The following is a 16,495-nucleotide window of genomic DNA, read 5'->3' on the forward strand; positions in this document are numbered from 1 at the left end:
CTCTCATCGAAGAACAATGGGATGATATACAGCGCCGACTGACTGACTGACTGACTGATCATTTCGCCGAAAACTCTAGGGACATGTAAGAATAAAGCAGCTACAGATGTAAAAAAAGAAAGAAAAAATATTTGCAATAGTATCGGTCACTTTGAAACATACAGGGATTTTTCAAATGATGAGCACAACAATCAGTCGTCCTTTTATTACAGGTTTTATTCGGCAAATCTAAATTTCGCCTAGTGCCTAACCATTATCAGTGTACCATTTCATAGCATCAATGCATGTTCTAGTACGTCAGTTCCCTGTTGTTCGGGCTTCTGCCACAGTTTATTCATTGGATAGGCACTAGCAGAAATCTAGATTTGCCGAATAAAACCTGCAATGAAAGGATGACTGATTGCTGTGCTCTACCATTTCAAAGTCAAATCACAGTCATTGAGTGCCCCCATGTTCTTAATAGAAGGTAACCTGATGAACATACAGGGGGCTAGGTACAGATATCTTGATAATTAGTACCTTAATTTAGATAAAATCCAGTGTGTTAATTATTTTTACTCTATGTCTGTCTTCCCACAAACAAAACACGTAATTTACTAGCCAATGTTTTCTGCACTGTTGTAACTGCACCACGAAGTGGATTACACCTGTCAGTATAGAATATCTGCCTTACATCCACGTATCCACCTTCAAAACCTGACCTGCTGCCCATGGGAAAACAAACAATGAGTTGCTTGTGTCATGTGTATTTGGAGGTACTAACGAATCTAAAATCATACTACTCGGAATAGAAATAAATATTGGTCTGCAAATGATGTAAATACTGATGTAACGTTCTTCAGATCACTATCCTCAGTCATGAACAGAAATATCTGTACTTACACCCCTAACAACCTATATAATTAACAAATGTCTGCAGGGTGCTATAATATGAAATGACCTCAGTGGTTAAATTTGTAAATTTCGAGTCATATGTGACGTTATAAGTGCACTAATTACATATTTATTTGTCAATGCAAAACAGAAATACCGTAAGTAGCAGACTTAAGACAGAAAAAATAGACCATTTGTGTGAAAAACTGCAGGAAAACCAATTTGATGTGAATGGTCAGATAGTTGTATCCAATTAGTATTTTCGCAAGAACCTGACTACTGTCAAGTACAGGATACAAGAGACCTCAGCCAGTCTGTAAACAGTAGAGGAGAATGTTGTGCCTGGAGGATACCGTAGCTAGGAACACATGATATTTCCTGGTCGGTGTCTCAGTCTAGTGACCCAATTTACATTCACATACAGGAGCGTGCGTTAGTACCGCTGTAGGCAGTTTCCGGCATTTTCTGCTGTTTCTGTTACTGTGAGAGCTGAGGCTGTTACTGAAAGTTGTCATTTCGCATAGGCTGTACCGAAAATCTTTATTGTTTATATAGCATGGCCGCAGTTTCGACATTTTGTCATCATCATATGCTGTGGGGTAATGGTGCCCACTTAACAACATGAAGTCGTCATGTATGACAACTTGGTACTGAGCATTATTATAACAACAACATATGATGGTACAAATCCGTCCATTCTTCCGGACACCACGCAAGAACACATTACCAAAGGTTAAAACATGAGAAACACTTGACATGATGATAAACACTACGTTCAACCTGTAAGACAAGTCCCATATAACCAGCATAGTGGAAGAAACATAAATTAGAAACATGAGGTGGTTGTAAATAGTACGAGCTCTACGTACGTAGGTGCTGTGTAATGTATTGAAGCTGTTTCATTATGTTGTTAATTCTCCAGTTACTGAGTTTTATGGAATGGAAATGAAGTCCCATGCTTTTTGACAGAACAAAATTGGAAATTTGTGCTAACATCTTATGGGACCAAACTGCTGGCGTCATCGGTCCCTAAGCTTACACACTACGTAATCTGACTTTTAACTAATTTACGCTAAGGACAATACACACATCCAAGCCCGAGGGAGGACTCGAACCTCCGAGGGGGAAGCCACGCGAACCGTGACAGGACGCCTATACCGCGCGGCTACCCCGCGCGGCTCGTGACAGCGCGCAGGGGAACGATGTGGGAGACCCACACTGCCGTACTAGGCAAGGTCCTAATGCAGAGTGCTGAAAGGAATTTTGTGTAATTCTGATGCAGTTTGAAGGCTAAAATATCCATCCATTACACTCTTTATTCCAGCATGTAATGCAGTTGGACTCCATGTATTGTAGAGTTTTTTCTGGTCGTTTTCGGGGCACCTGACATGGGGATTTGCTTTAAAAACTCACGCGAGAAAATTTGTTTAAATACACGGTACTTATTTATAGTAATTTTGTACAGTATGTCTACAGTAATCAGTCTTGCCGGACAGAAATAAAGAACTGCACTGATAGAAATTGTACCAGGTTATCGAAACTGTACTTTTTCTGATCGGAAATGTACTATTGACAAGAGTGAAATTAGCAGTAAATAGTAGTGAAGTTTGCCAAGAAATGACAATACGTGTCACATAGTCTTGCTCTATAGGTGCCTCAGAACACGCGGGAACGGAAACCTCACTAATATAGAATTTACAATCACATGGAAGCTAGTCGTTTTATAAGAGCACATATGACTAAGTAACTTCACTTACCCCTCGACAAAAAAAATTGTATATCTGTAGCAAAAACTGGTGTATTCAGGGAAAAGACAGGAGAAGATTCACAAAACTTCCTCACCGCAAGACCACACAGAAGGCAAATGCTACCAACACGACGAAACTGAAAAATTGAGCGATACTTTATTTGACAGGAATTGTACCTATATCGAAATTGTACCACCTTACTCTATACTTCCTCAAATCAAACAGATCTTCTAGTGATAGTCCTATCTTTCCATTAGCCGCACTTCAGTGTTTGGCAAGGTCTCTGAATCAATCCTTTCCAAACGCATCCATAAGCACCCTACCCAACACCCAATGCTTCCCAGTATCCAGTATGGCTTCCGTATCAAAATTACTGCTGACTGCTAACACTTGTACCTCAGCCATATTCTATCCCATTAGCTGAAGAAGCAAATATTCACCTTTTTTACGTCCCTAGTTCTCAAAGGAACCTGTGATAATGAATGGCATTCCAGTCTTCACGTCTGCTTCCGTAACTGAGTCGTCAGCGTAGATGGCTCCCATGTGGAGGACCCAGGTTCGATTCCCAGTACTGTCAGATTTATCGTCGGTGGGAAGACTGCTACGGGGTGCGGTCAGCATCGTGACGACATTTGAGAGGCTAATTGACCGAGTAGTAGCGGCTCCACGGTCTGGAAAGTCTGCAAAACGGTTGGGAGAGCGGTATGTTGGCACGTGCTCCTCCGTACTGCAGCCACATGACGCTGCAAGACAGAGTGGCCGGTACACATCTCTTGGGCCTTCACGACGTGGAAGAGAAACTCGTTTTATTACAACCTTCATTTCATACTCCAGATCTGTACACTTGTAATTGACTGAGATTACAAATTGAAATCAAATGAGCGTATGGCATCGTTGGCCGGTAGTCCCCATCCGGGGAAGTTCGGCCGCCAAGTCCAAGTTTTTTTCAGTCGACGTCACATTGGGCGACTAGCACGCCGGTGGGGAGGATGAAATGATGAGGAGGAACACAACATCCAGTCACCGAGCGGAGAAAATCTCCAACCCGGCAGGGAATTGAAGCCGGGCCCGCTTGCATGGGAGGCGAGCACATTACCACCCACCTAAGCAGGCGGACACAGATTACAAGAGTCATGGGCTAGCTGTATGCACGCATACGTATGGAGGTAGCGTTGCTCACAGAAGGTATCAAAGGGCATTGCACTGGCGGAGCTGTCACTGAACACAGGTGACTCATTTGAAAAATTTTCCGCCGTGATTATGGAGCACGATGGGAATCATCAGACTTTGAACTAGGAAAGCTAGTTGGATGTAGACACGTGGGACATTCCAATTCGGAAACCGTTAGGGAATTCAATATTCCGAAATCCACAGTGTCGTTCAAATGGCTCTAAGCACAATGAGACTTAGCATCTGAGGTCATCAATCCCCTAGACTTAGAACTACTTAAACCAAACTAACCTAAGGACATCACGCACATCGATGCCCGAGGCAGGATTCAAACCTGCAATCGTAGCAGCAGCGCGGTTCGAAACTGAAGCGCCTAGTACTGTTGGGGCATAGTCGCCGGCAATCCACAGTATCAAGAGTGTGCCGAGAATACTAAATTGCAGGCGTTACCTCTCAACACGGACAACGAAATGGTCGACGGCCTTCACATAACGATCGTGAGAAACGGCGTTTGCCTTAAGTTGTCAGTGCTAAGAACAAGCAACATTGCATGAAATGACCGCGGAAATCAATGTGAGACGTACGACGAAGGTATCCGTTAGGACAGTGTCGTTAATGGACTGTGGCAGCAGACGACCGACGCGAGTGCTTCTGCTAAGGCCACGACATCGCCTACAGCTCGTCTCCTGGGTTCGGTTGGATCCTCAACGACTGGAAAATCGTGGTGTGGTCAGATGAGTTCCGACTAGTTAGTAAGACCTGATGATATGGTTCGAGTGTGGGGCAGACCCCATGAAACCATGGAGCCAAGTTGTCAACAAGACAGTGTGCAAGCTGGTTGTGGTTCTACAATGGTGTGAGGTGGATCCTCTAGTCCACCTGAGCCGATTATCGAGTGGAAATGGTTATATTCGGCTACTTGGAGGCTATTCGCAGCCATTAACGGATTTCATGTTCCCAAAAACGATGGTATGTCAGCGGGGCACAATTGCTAGCGATTGGTTTGAAGAACATTTTGGACGGTCCGAGCGAATGATTTGGCCCTCAAACCTCCCGATATCCATCCAATCGAATATTTAAGGGCATAATCGAGAGGTCAGTTAGTGTACAAAATTCTGCGCTGGCTACACTTCCACAATTATCGACGGCTATTGACAGCCTAGTGAACGCATTATTGTAGCCAAGATAGATACGAAGCCCACACCTACCACAGTAGTACAAGTTTATATGCCAACTAGCTCCGCAGATGAAGAGATTGATGAAATGTATGAAGAGATAAAAGAAATTATTCAGACAGTGAAGGGAGACGAAAATTTAATAGTCATGGGTGACTGGAATTCGATAGTAGGAAAAGGAAGACAAGGAAATGTAGTAGCTGAATATGGAATGGGGTTAAGGAATGAAACAGGAAGCCGCCTGAAGGAAATTTGCGCAGGACATAACAATCATGGCTAACACTTGGTTCAAGAATCATAAAAGAAGGTTGTATACATGGAAGAGGCCTGGAGATACTGGAAGGTGTCAGATTATGTAATGGTAAGACAGAGATTTAGGAACCAGGTTTTAAATTGTAAGACATTTACAGGGGCGGATGAGGACTCTGACCACAATCTATTGGTTATGAACTGTAGATTAAAACTGAAGAAACTGCACAAAGGTGGGAATTTAAGGAGACGGGACCTGGATAAATTGAAAGATCCAGAGGTTGTAGAGAGTTTCAGGGAGAGCATTAGGGAATGATTGACAAGATAGGGGAAAGAAATACGGTAGAAGTAGTATGGGTAGCTTTAAGAGATGGAATAGTGAAAGCAGCAGAGGATCAAGTAGGTAAAAAGACGAGAGCTAATAGAAATCCTTGGGTAACAGAAGAGATATTGAATTTAATTGATGAAAGGAGAAAATAAAAAATGCAGTAAATGAAGCAGGCGAAAAGGAATACAAACGTCTCAAAAATGAGATCGAAAAGAAGTGCAAAATGGCTAAGCAGGGTAGGCTAGAGGACAAATGTAAGGATGTAGAAGCATGTATCACTAGGGGTAAGACGGTTACTGCCTACAGGAAAATTAAAGAGACCTTTGGAGAAATGAGAACCACTTGTATGAATATCAAGAGCTCAGATGAAAACCCAGTTCTAAGCAAAGAATGGAAGGCAGAAAGGTGGAAGGAGTATATAGAGGGTCTATACAATGGCGATGTACTTGAGGACAATATTATGGAAATCGAAGAGACCTAAATCGAAACAGGATCCCGGAAGTAGACAACATTCCATTAGAACTACTGATAGCCTTGGGACACCTAGCCCTGACGAAATTCTACCATCTGGTGAGCAAGATGTATGAGACAGGCGAAATACCCTCAGACTTCAAGAACAATATAATAATTCAAATCCGAAAGAAAGCAGGTGTTGACAGATGTGAAAATTACCGAACTGTCAGTTAAATAAGCCACGACTGCAAAATACTAACACGAATTCTTTACAGACGAATGGAAAAACTGGTAGAAGCCGACCTCGGGGAAGATCAGTTTGGGTTCCGTAGAAATGTTGGCTCACGTGAGGCAATACTGACCCTATGACTTATCTTAGAGAATAGATTAAGGAAAGGCAAACCTAAGTTTCTAGCATTTGTAGACTTAGAGAAAGCTTTTGACAATGTTAACTGGAATACTCTCTTTCAAATTCTGAAGGTGGCAGGGGTAAAATACAGGGAGCGAAAGGCTATTTACAATTTGTACAGGAACCAGATGGCAGTTACAAGAGTCGAGGGACATGAAAGGGAAGCAGTGGTTGGGAAGGGAGTGAGACGGGGTTGTAGCCTCTCCCCGATGTTATTGAATCTGTATATTGAGCAAGCAGTAAAGGAAACAAAAGAAAAATTTGGAGTAGGTATTAAAATCCACGGAGAAGAAATAAAAACTTTGAGGTTTGCCGATGCCATTGTAATTCTGTCAGAGACACCAAAGGACCTGAAGAGCAGCTGAACAGAATGGACACTGTCTTGAAAGGAGGATGTAAGATGAATATCAACAAAAGCAAAACGAGGATAATGGAATGTAGTCGAATTAAGTCGGGTGATGCTGAGAGAATTAGATTAGGAAATGAGACGCTTAAAGTAGTAAACGAGTTTGCTATTTGTGGAGCAAAATAACTGATGGTGGTCGAAGTAGAGAGGATATAAAATGTAAACTGGTAAATGGCAAGGAAAGCGTTTCTGAAGAAGAGAAATTTGTTAACATCGAGTATAGATTTAAGTGTCAGGAGGTCGTTTCTGAAAGTATTTGTATGGAGTGTAGCCATGTATGGAAGTGAAACATGGACGATAAATAGTTTAGACAAGAAGAGAATAGAAGCTTTCGAAATGTGGTGCTACAGAAGAATGCTAATGATTAGATGGGTAGATGACATAACTAATGAGGAGGTATTGAATAGAATTGGGGAGAAGAAGAGTTTGTGGCACAACTTGACAAGAAGAAGGGACCGGTTGGTAGGACATGTTCTGAGGAATCAAGGGATCACCAATTTAGCATTGGAGGGCCGCGTGGAGGGTAAAAGTAGTAGAGGGAGACCAAGAGATGAATACACTAAGCAGATTCAGAAGGATGTAGGTTGCAGTAGGTACTGGGAGATGATGAAGCCTGCACAGGATAGAGTAGCATGGAGAGCCGCATCAAGCCAGTCTCAGGACTGAAGACCACAACAACAACAACAACAACAACATTGAGACAGCATGCCACAATATTTTTGCTCCGGACTTCCAACGACTTACTGAATACATGCCACATTGAGTTTCTGATCTGACTCGGGCAAAAGTAGGTCCAACACGATTTTAGGAGGTGGCATGACTTGTCATCCTTACTGGATCATTCCTAACTAATCGACTACCTTTCGTCTGATCTATGGTACCTATCCCCGTGTCTTCCATCTCACAGCAGATGTGAACCAAGGCTTTGCACTCTGTCAAGTGCTACGTATATTTTAGACTGCTGATATCCCTAAGCCGCCTCTTCCATTCAAAATCCTCCAAAACGTTTATGTCGTCACTTCTCTACCCTATTCTGCTCTCTTCTCTACCCTACTCTGCTCTCCAGATATCCCAACGATCTCTCCTCAGCAGCCAGTGGCTCCTAGAGTTCAATAAGTCGAACGTCCAGAAAATAATTATAATACGAAACCCTTACAGCTTACCTCTAGGGAAGTAATTGTCTTGCGTAAACTGTTATTTTGATAAACAATTTCGTTCATAATTTAACGATTAGCTTACATCACCTTTTCGAGTATTATTTACTGCATGGAGCATGACATGTTCGGCTTATTCGCGTGGAGGAAGCAACATGTGATAACGTCCCTATTAAGGATTTAGCACAACCATAGTAGCTACAGTCACAACTACCTCAGACGTGAAGTCCACATTTAAAATGAAAAAAAACTATATTGCAGCTTTTGTCTGTTTCCTGTTTTGATCTTTTTATTGTGTTTTACATTTAGGTCACTGTGAACATGAACCAGGTTGTTTGTTTCAGTATATTCTCGGGTGGCCAAATGTCGTCCCGTCTTCTAAATAGTAAAGCCGAGCCTATTGTGGACGTTTCCGTCTTCCAAGATAGCAAGAGCGTTGTTCATAGCGTTGTACGCATACGTTGCTGGTTTGATGACCACTCAGGGGCCCTGTTGCACCTCGACTGGCCCGCTAGATTACCAAATCTTAATCTCACTGAAGAGCAGGTCAGACGTAGCAATCAATATGCCCGCAATCTGGCTTTACGGGATCTGATCATTTTTTTTTTGTGGTTTTAGGGCGCACAACTTCAATGGTCATTAGCGCCCTGACTACGTTAAGAATGCACCGCGAGGCACAAGTTTAAAACAACAACTAAAAGGGAAAACACGATAAAAGACAGACTGACAGGCATAGGATTAAAAAACAGCATCATCAAATGTCCTTAGAGAGGTTTGTCAAATTGATAAAACGAAGAACGCGAGCAGCTGCTCGTAGGTCATCCGGTAAAATGGCATCTAGAGTACATGGCAGGTTAAGATCTAGACGCAGTGTGTTAAAATCCGGACAGGACATTAAAATGTGGTGGACCGTCAGCAATTGCCCACATGGGCAGAACGGCGCCGGCGCAGCCGTCAGCAGATGGCGATGGCTGAACCGGCAGTGTCCAATGCGTAACCGGGCCAAAACGACCTCCTCCAGCCGAGAAGGGCGGGAGGAGGACGTCCAAGCCGCGGGAAGAGGTTTCAAGGCCCGAAGCTTGTTGTCTGTAAGTGCAGCCCAATCGGCATGCCACAGCGATAAAATGCGCCGACAAATTACCCTGCTACAATCCGACGAAGGGACACAACAAGAAGCTGTCCGAGGCTGGAGGACTGCAGCCTTGGCCGCGGCATCTGCAGCTTCGTTCCCAGGGATACCGACATGGCCAGTGACCCACATAAAGCTAGCCGGAGAACCGACGTCCACCAGCTGCTGAAGAGAGCGTTGGATCCGGTGCACGAAAGGGTGAACCGGATACGGATCACTGAGGCTCTGGATGGCGCTCAGGGAATCGGAGCAGATGACAGAAGCAGAATGTCGGTGGCGGCAGATGTAAAGAACAGCCTGGTAGAGGGCAAAGAGCTCAGCTGTGAAGACCGAACAATGGCCATGGAGCCGGTATTTGAAACTTTGTGCCCCGACAATAAAAGAACACCCGACCCCTTCATTGGTCTTTGAGCCATCTGTATAAATGAAGGTCATATTGATGAACTTCGAACGAAGTTCAACAAAACGGGAGTGGTAGACCGAACCGGGGGTAACCTCTTTTGGGAGCGTACTGAGGTCAAGGTGAACGCGGATCTGAGCCTGGAGCCAAAGTGGCGTGTGGCTCTCGCCCACTCGAAACGTTGCAGGGAGCGAACTCCAGGGGGTAGCAGGGCAGAGACATACAACCCGTATTGACGGTCGAGAGAGTCGTCAAAAAAGGAACGATAAGACGGGTGGTCGGGCATTGACAGTAGCCGACAGGCATACCGACAAAGCAGTATATCGCGCCGGTAGGTGAGTGGCAATTCGCCAGCGTCAGCATGAAGACTCTCTACGGGACTAGTATAAAACGCTCCGATCGCAAGTCGCAAACCCCGAAGTTGTATGGAGTTGAGGCGACGTAAGATGGATGGCCGTGCAGTGGAGTATACGAAGCTCCCATAATCCAGCTTGGAGCGGACGATCGACCGATATAGACGAAGCAGGACGGTTCGATCCGCTCCCCACGACATACCACTGAGAACACGGAGGACATTTAAAGAACGGGTACAACGGGCAGCCAAATATGACATGTGGAGACCAGCTAAGTTTCCTGTCAAATGTAAGACCTAAAAATTTTGTTGTCTCCACGATTGGGAGAGCAACGGGACCGAGTCGTAAGGATGATGGGAGAAACTCTTTGTAGCGCCAGAAGTTAATACAGACCGTCTTCTCGGCAGAAAAACGGAAGCCATTGGCGACACTCCAGGAGTAAAGACGGTCAAGAGAACGCTGAAGACAGCGCTCCAGGACACGTGTACACTGCGCGCTGCAATAGATGGTAAAATCGTCCACGAAAAGGGAGCCTGATACATCAGCTGGGAGGCAATCCATTATTGGATTGATCGCGATGGCGAAGAGAGCGACGCTCAAAACTGAGCCCTGTGGCACCCCATTCTCCTGGCGAAAGGCGTCGGACAGGACAGAACCCACACGTACCCCGAACTGTCGATCCATTAAAAAGGAACGAATAAAAAGAGGGAGACGACCGCGAATGCCCCATGTATGCATGGTGCGGAGAATGCCCGCCCTCCAACAGGTGTTGTAAGCCTTCTCCAAATCAAAGAACACAGCCGCGGTCGGGCGCTTCCGCAAGAAGTTATTCATAATGAAGGTCGACAAGGTAACCAGATGGTCAACAGCAGAGCGGCGCCTACGAAATCCACATTGTACATTGGTAAATAGGCGTCGAGACTCGAGCAGCCAAACCAATCGAGAGTTAACCATTCGCTCCATCACTTTACAGACACAGCTGGTAAGCGAGATGGGTCGATAACTGGAAGGCAAGTGCTTGTCCTTCCCCGGCTTAGGAATCGGGACAACAATAGACTCGCGCCAGCAAGCAGGAACATGTCCCTCAATCCAGATGCGATTGTAAGTACGAAGAAGAAAACCTTTACCCGCAGGAGAAAGGTTCTTCAGCATCTGAATATGAATAGAATCAGGCCCTGGAGAGGAAGACCGTGATCGGCCAAGTGCGTTTTCGAGTTCCCGCATGGTGAATGGGGCATTATAACTTTCACGATTCGAGGAGCGGAAGTTAGGTGGCCTAGCCGCCTCTGCCTGTTTGCGGGGGAGGAAGGCAGGGTGGTAATGAGCGGAGCTCGAAACCTCGGCGAAAAAGCGGCCGAAGGCATTGGAGACATCCTCAGGGGCCACAAGGACGTCATTCGCGACCGTCAAGCCAGAAACTGGTGAGTGGACCTTAGTGCCAGATAGCCGGCGCAGGCTACCCCAGACGACAGAAGAAGGAGTAAAACTGTTGAAGGTGCTTGTGAAAGCAGCCCAGCTGGCTTTCTTGCTTTCTTTAATAATACAACGACACTGTGCACGTAATCGTTTATAATTGATACAATTCGCCACTGTAGGGTGGCGTTTAAAGGTGCGTAAAGCACGTCGACGAGCACGTACAGCGTCTCTACATGCTGCGGTCCACCAGGGGACCGGGGCGCGACGTGGAGAAGAAGTAGGGTGAGGGATGGAATATTCAGCAGCAGCGAGAATGACTTCCGTGAGGTGTGCGACCTGACGATCGCAGCTTGTGAAGGTTTGATCCTGAAAGGTCGCCCAGGAAGAGAAGAGCCCCCAGTCTGCTTTGGAGATAGTCCAACTAGATGAGCACGGAGAGGGGGTATGCTGCAGGAGATGGATAACACACGGGAAGTGGTCGCTCGAATATGTATCAGAAAGTGCATTTCACTCAAACCGGCGTGCAAGTTGGGGAGTACATATAGAGAGGTCTAAATGGGAATAGGTGTGAGATGTGTCCGAAAGAAAAGCAGGGGCGCCAGTATTGAGGCAGACAAGATTGAGCTGGTTGAAAAGGTCTGCTAACAGAGAGCCCCTCGGGCAGGATGCTGGAGAGCCCCAAAGGGGATGGTGGGCATTGAAGTCGCCAGTTAACAAAAATGGTGCAGGTAGCTGAGCAATAAGTTGCATCATGTCTGCCCTGGTAACGGCAGATGACGGAGTGTAAACGGTACAAATGGAAAATGTAAAAGTGGGGAGAGTAATGCGGATGGCAACTGCCTGCAGGCCGGTGTGCAACGTGATGGGATCGTAGTAAATACCATCCTGGACCAGCAACATAACCCCTCCATGAGCCGGGATACCTACCACAGGGGGTAGGTCAAAACGCACAGAGGTGTAGTGTGCCAAGGCAATTTGATCGCATGGGCGTAGCTTCGTTTCCTGGAGGGCTACGACGAGCGGATGGTGCAAGCGGAGCAGCAACTTCAAGTCCTCTCGGTTGGAGTGAATGCTGCGAATATTCCAGTGAATAAGTGCCATCGTAAGAAGAAAAGGAAGATGAAAGAAGGGGTCACCTCGAAGGCCGCTGAGGGCCTGGCTTCGAGCGAGCACTGCCGCCGCTATCAGTAGGCGGACAGTCATCGTCCATTGGGTCTATAGGTTCATTGGCCATCTTGGGAAGATGGCCGGGAGGGGGAGCTTCCTCCGCCGGTGAACGGCCAGATGTTCGGCTACCAGCGGTGCGGCCAGGCGAAACGGATGACGGCCTGGGGCGGCAACCGCTGGATGGCGCAGGAGAAGAAATGCGCCGTGGCGGAGAAGGAGAACTGTGCTTCCTATGAGCCTTCTTTGAAGGACGTTTGGTGGAAGTACCGGTCGAAGGCTGGGAGGTCGAGGTACGTAGGAAGTCTGCACGGGACGGTTCCTTCTTGAAGGCCCGTGCATCAGACTTCTGGGTCTTCGTCTTAGCAGAAGCTGATGAAGGGGCTGGTGTCTGTGGGGTGATGGGACGAAGAGGAGACGTCGACCGCGCGATCTTAGCACTGGCCGAACGGACGACCGTGGTGCTGAAGGTCAGATCGCATGTCTGGGTTGCCACCTCCCTGGTAGTCCGAGGAGAGGCGAGGACAGTACTGTATTTCCCCGCTGGGAGCAGCGTGGGCTTCCTACTAGCCAATAGCTTGCGAGCAGCCGAGGTGGACACTTTCTCTTTGACCCGAATTTCTTGGATACAGCGTTCTTCCTTATAGACAGGACAGTCACGGGAGGATGCGGCATGGTCACCCTGACAGTTCACACAATGAGGAGACGGAGGTGGACATTCACCCTCATGGGCATCCCTGCCACAAGTGACACATTTAGCCGCATTGGAACTAGATTGTCGAGTGTGATTGAAACGCTGACACTGGTAGGAGCGCGTAGGTGTCGGGATATAGAGGCGAACAGAAATAACCTCGTAGCCCGCCTTGATGCGCGATGGCAGCTTAACACTATCGAAAGTCAAGAAAAGTGTCCGGGTCGGTACAAGGTCATTGTTGACCTTTTTCATGACCCTATGGACAGCCGTCACGCCCTGCTCAGCGAGGAAAGATTGAATCTCCTCGTCAGTCAATCCGTCGAGGGAGCTAGTATAGACTACACCACGAGACGAATTCAAAGTTCGGTGAGCCTCCACTCGGACAGGGAACGTGTACAGGAGTGTGGCCCGAAGCAGTTTTTGTGCCTGAAAGGCGCTCTCAGTTTCTAGTAATAAGGTACCGTTACGCAACCTGGTACAAGATTTGACAGATCCGGCTATGGCATCTACGCCCTTCTGGATAACGAAAGCGCTGACAGAGGAAAAATCCTTTCCGTCCTCAGATCGAGAAACGACGAGGAACTGTGGGGCAGGCGGTAGTACTTTTGTCACTGGTGGCTGGTCATGTTTCCGTTTTTGGGCAGAAGTCGAGAGAGATGGAGTGAAATCCATTGCGGAGGAATCCCCCATGATTGCCAGCGTCTCCGATGGCGCGCTCCTTCCTTGTGGGGACCCTCTCAGAGGGCACTCCCGCCTTAGGTGAATGTTTACACCTCAGGTCACACCTCCCGAGAAACAGACGGAAGGACCAATCGGCATGGTCAGAAGGTATCAGCTCAGGCAATCACCCCTCCCTGGGCCTGGCCTTTACCAGGGGGTACGTGCGTGCCTTACATGTCTACCCAGGGCGGGGAATTACGCGTTACCCCGTCACCGGCTACGCGTGCGAACGCGTGGGTCGGCCTTCAGGCACGCACAGGGAGGAAGGAAGAAGAGGAAAAAGAAGAGAGAGAGGGAGAGAGAGGACAGACTGTCTCAAACGCCGAGGCGGAGACCAGAGAAGGCAGGGAGAAGAAGGCAATGAGAAGGCAATGAGAAGAATGCAAGGGAAAGAGTAAGGAAGACAGTGAGGTGGAGAAGAGCAAAGAAGGGAACCAACCAGGAAGGAAGAAACGAGAAGTGAAAAAGCAAAATGACCGCAAATAGAGGTCGTGGAACCGTCCGTCTCCGGACGCAGGCGCTAACGAGCCCCTTGAGGGGGTGGGACTCCTTTTAGTCGCCTCTTACGACAGGCAGGAATACCTCGGGCCTATTCTAATCCCCGGACCCGCAGGGGGGGGGGGGCGGATCTGATCATGAATGAGTAGCTTCAGCTGGATTTAGCGTGCCTGGTGAAACTCGTGGACTCTCGTTCTCTCCGAGCTAGAGACACTATCAACGCTAGAGGCGGTGTTACACGGCATTACGCTGATGGCTGCTGGGATGGGGGGGTGTCTTTTTTTGTAGTTACGTTACGCTGTCAGCGAAGAGACAGCTATTTGTTATTTCAAAGAATATTGATTTTTTGTGAAATATTTATTACTGAAGATCACAACTCGGGAAAGCAGATAACTAGTCGACTGTTTCCGTTCATCTTCAGACCAGAATATAAACGACAGTGTCTAAAAGAAGAGAAATCTTTATCAATTAGCTGTTAACAACGCCCGAAAATGTGAACGAGTTCGAAGTTTACACTCTATGGCTTTCTTAACGGCCAATAAACAAAGGTATCTCTTATTTTAACCATTGTTTTTCATATTCTGGAAGATGACTGGAAACAATCGAAGCTAGTAACCTTTTTTTCTATATCACGATCTTGGCCAAGAAATAATTTACAAAAGAAATCAACATTATTTGACAAATTTTTTGTCCCTCGTGTTTATACGTACTACAACAGAAGTCAAATAATGTGGAACGTGCCAAGAAACTAATGTTGACCCACTCCTGAAAGTTTCCGTCTGCGTTATAACACCGCTTCACAGTGACCTGTACTGGATTATGTGAGACTGAGCTGCCGGACGTCTTGCATTTGTAAGACCGCGGATAATGTGGGAATTTCGGTGCCATACCGACCGCAGCCGAGTAAACCGACGAATGGCAAAACGACTCGTCGCGCAACATGTGTAATTTCCAATTTATTGAAACACTTGACATTCAGTGTTGGGCAAGTAATAATGTCTACTAACAACAGCCCCACAAAAAAATGTTCTACGAGCCAGAGGTATTCATACAGACAAATGAAACGCTATTCAATAAACTCATTTCAGCTGTCTTCATACACAAAAAGTAGTGATATATTTTTTTCTTTAGCTATTGCGAGGATAATCGGACGCATCAAACCTCGTTGAAATATTGTTTACGGAATAGAGACAAAGACTTACTCCGAGACGTCGGTAACTCAATATTTTACAGGGGTCTTATAAAAAAAAATATTTTTAGAGTTACATGACAGTGTAAGTACACTTATTCTCTTAAGAAATAACTGAGATATACAGCCATATTCAACATATAACAGCTATTGACTTCGAAACTTTGCATCCCTTTCTTCAGTTGGGTTCATTGTCCCGGAGCTAAAAACTTTTAACAAGCTGCCACCTCTTGTGAAGCAGCTAACTACGAACTCCAATGCACTTAGAGAAATAATGTAGTAGGTCCTGCTTTTGTAACAACTGTAAGTTTCTGAGTTCTGTGTTTCGGAATTCTTGTTAATGCCTTATGGATTATACTCTGAGATAACGAAAGTCATGGTTCAGCGTTATAGACATACACTCCTGGAAATTGAAATAAGAACACCGTGAATTCATTGTCCCAGGAAGGGGAAACTTTATTGACACATTCCTGGGGTCAGATACATCACATGATCACACTGACAGAACCACAGGCACATAGACACAGGCAACAGAGCATGCACAATGTCGGCACTAGTACAGTGTATATCCACCTTTCGCAGCAATGCAGGCTGCTATTCTCCCATGGAGACGATCGTAGAGATGCTGGATGTAGTCCTGTGGAACGGCTTGCCATGCCATTTCCACCTGGCGCCTCAGTTGGACCAGCGTTCGTGCTGGACGTGCAGACCGCGTGAGACGACGCTTCATCCAGTCCCAAACATGCTCAATGGGGGACAGATCCGGAGATCTTGCTGGCCAGCGTAGTTGACTTACACCTTCTAGAGCACGTTGGGTGGCACGGGATACATGCGGACGTGCATTGTCCTGTTGGAACAGCAAGTTCCCTTGCCGGTCTAGGAATGGTAGAACGATGGGTTCTATGACGGTTTGGATGTACCGTGCACTATTCAGTGTCCCCTCGACGATCACCAGTGGTGTACGGCC

Source organism: Schistocerca piceifrons, chromosome 1 (genome assembly GCF_021461385.2).
Source record: "Schistocerca piceifrons isolate TAMUIC-IGC-003096 chromosome 1, iqSchPice1.1, whole genome shotgun sequence".
NCBI lineage: Eukaryota > Metazoa > Arthropoda > Insecta > Orthoptera > Acrididae > Schistocerca > Schistocerca piceifrons.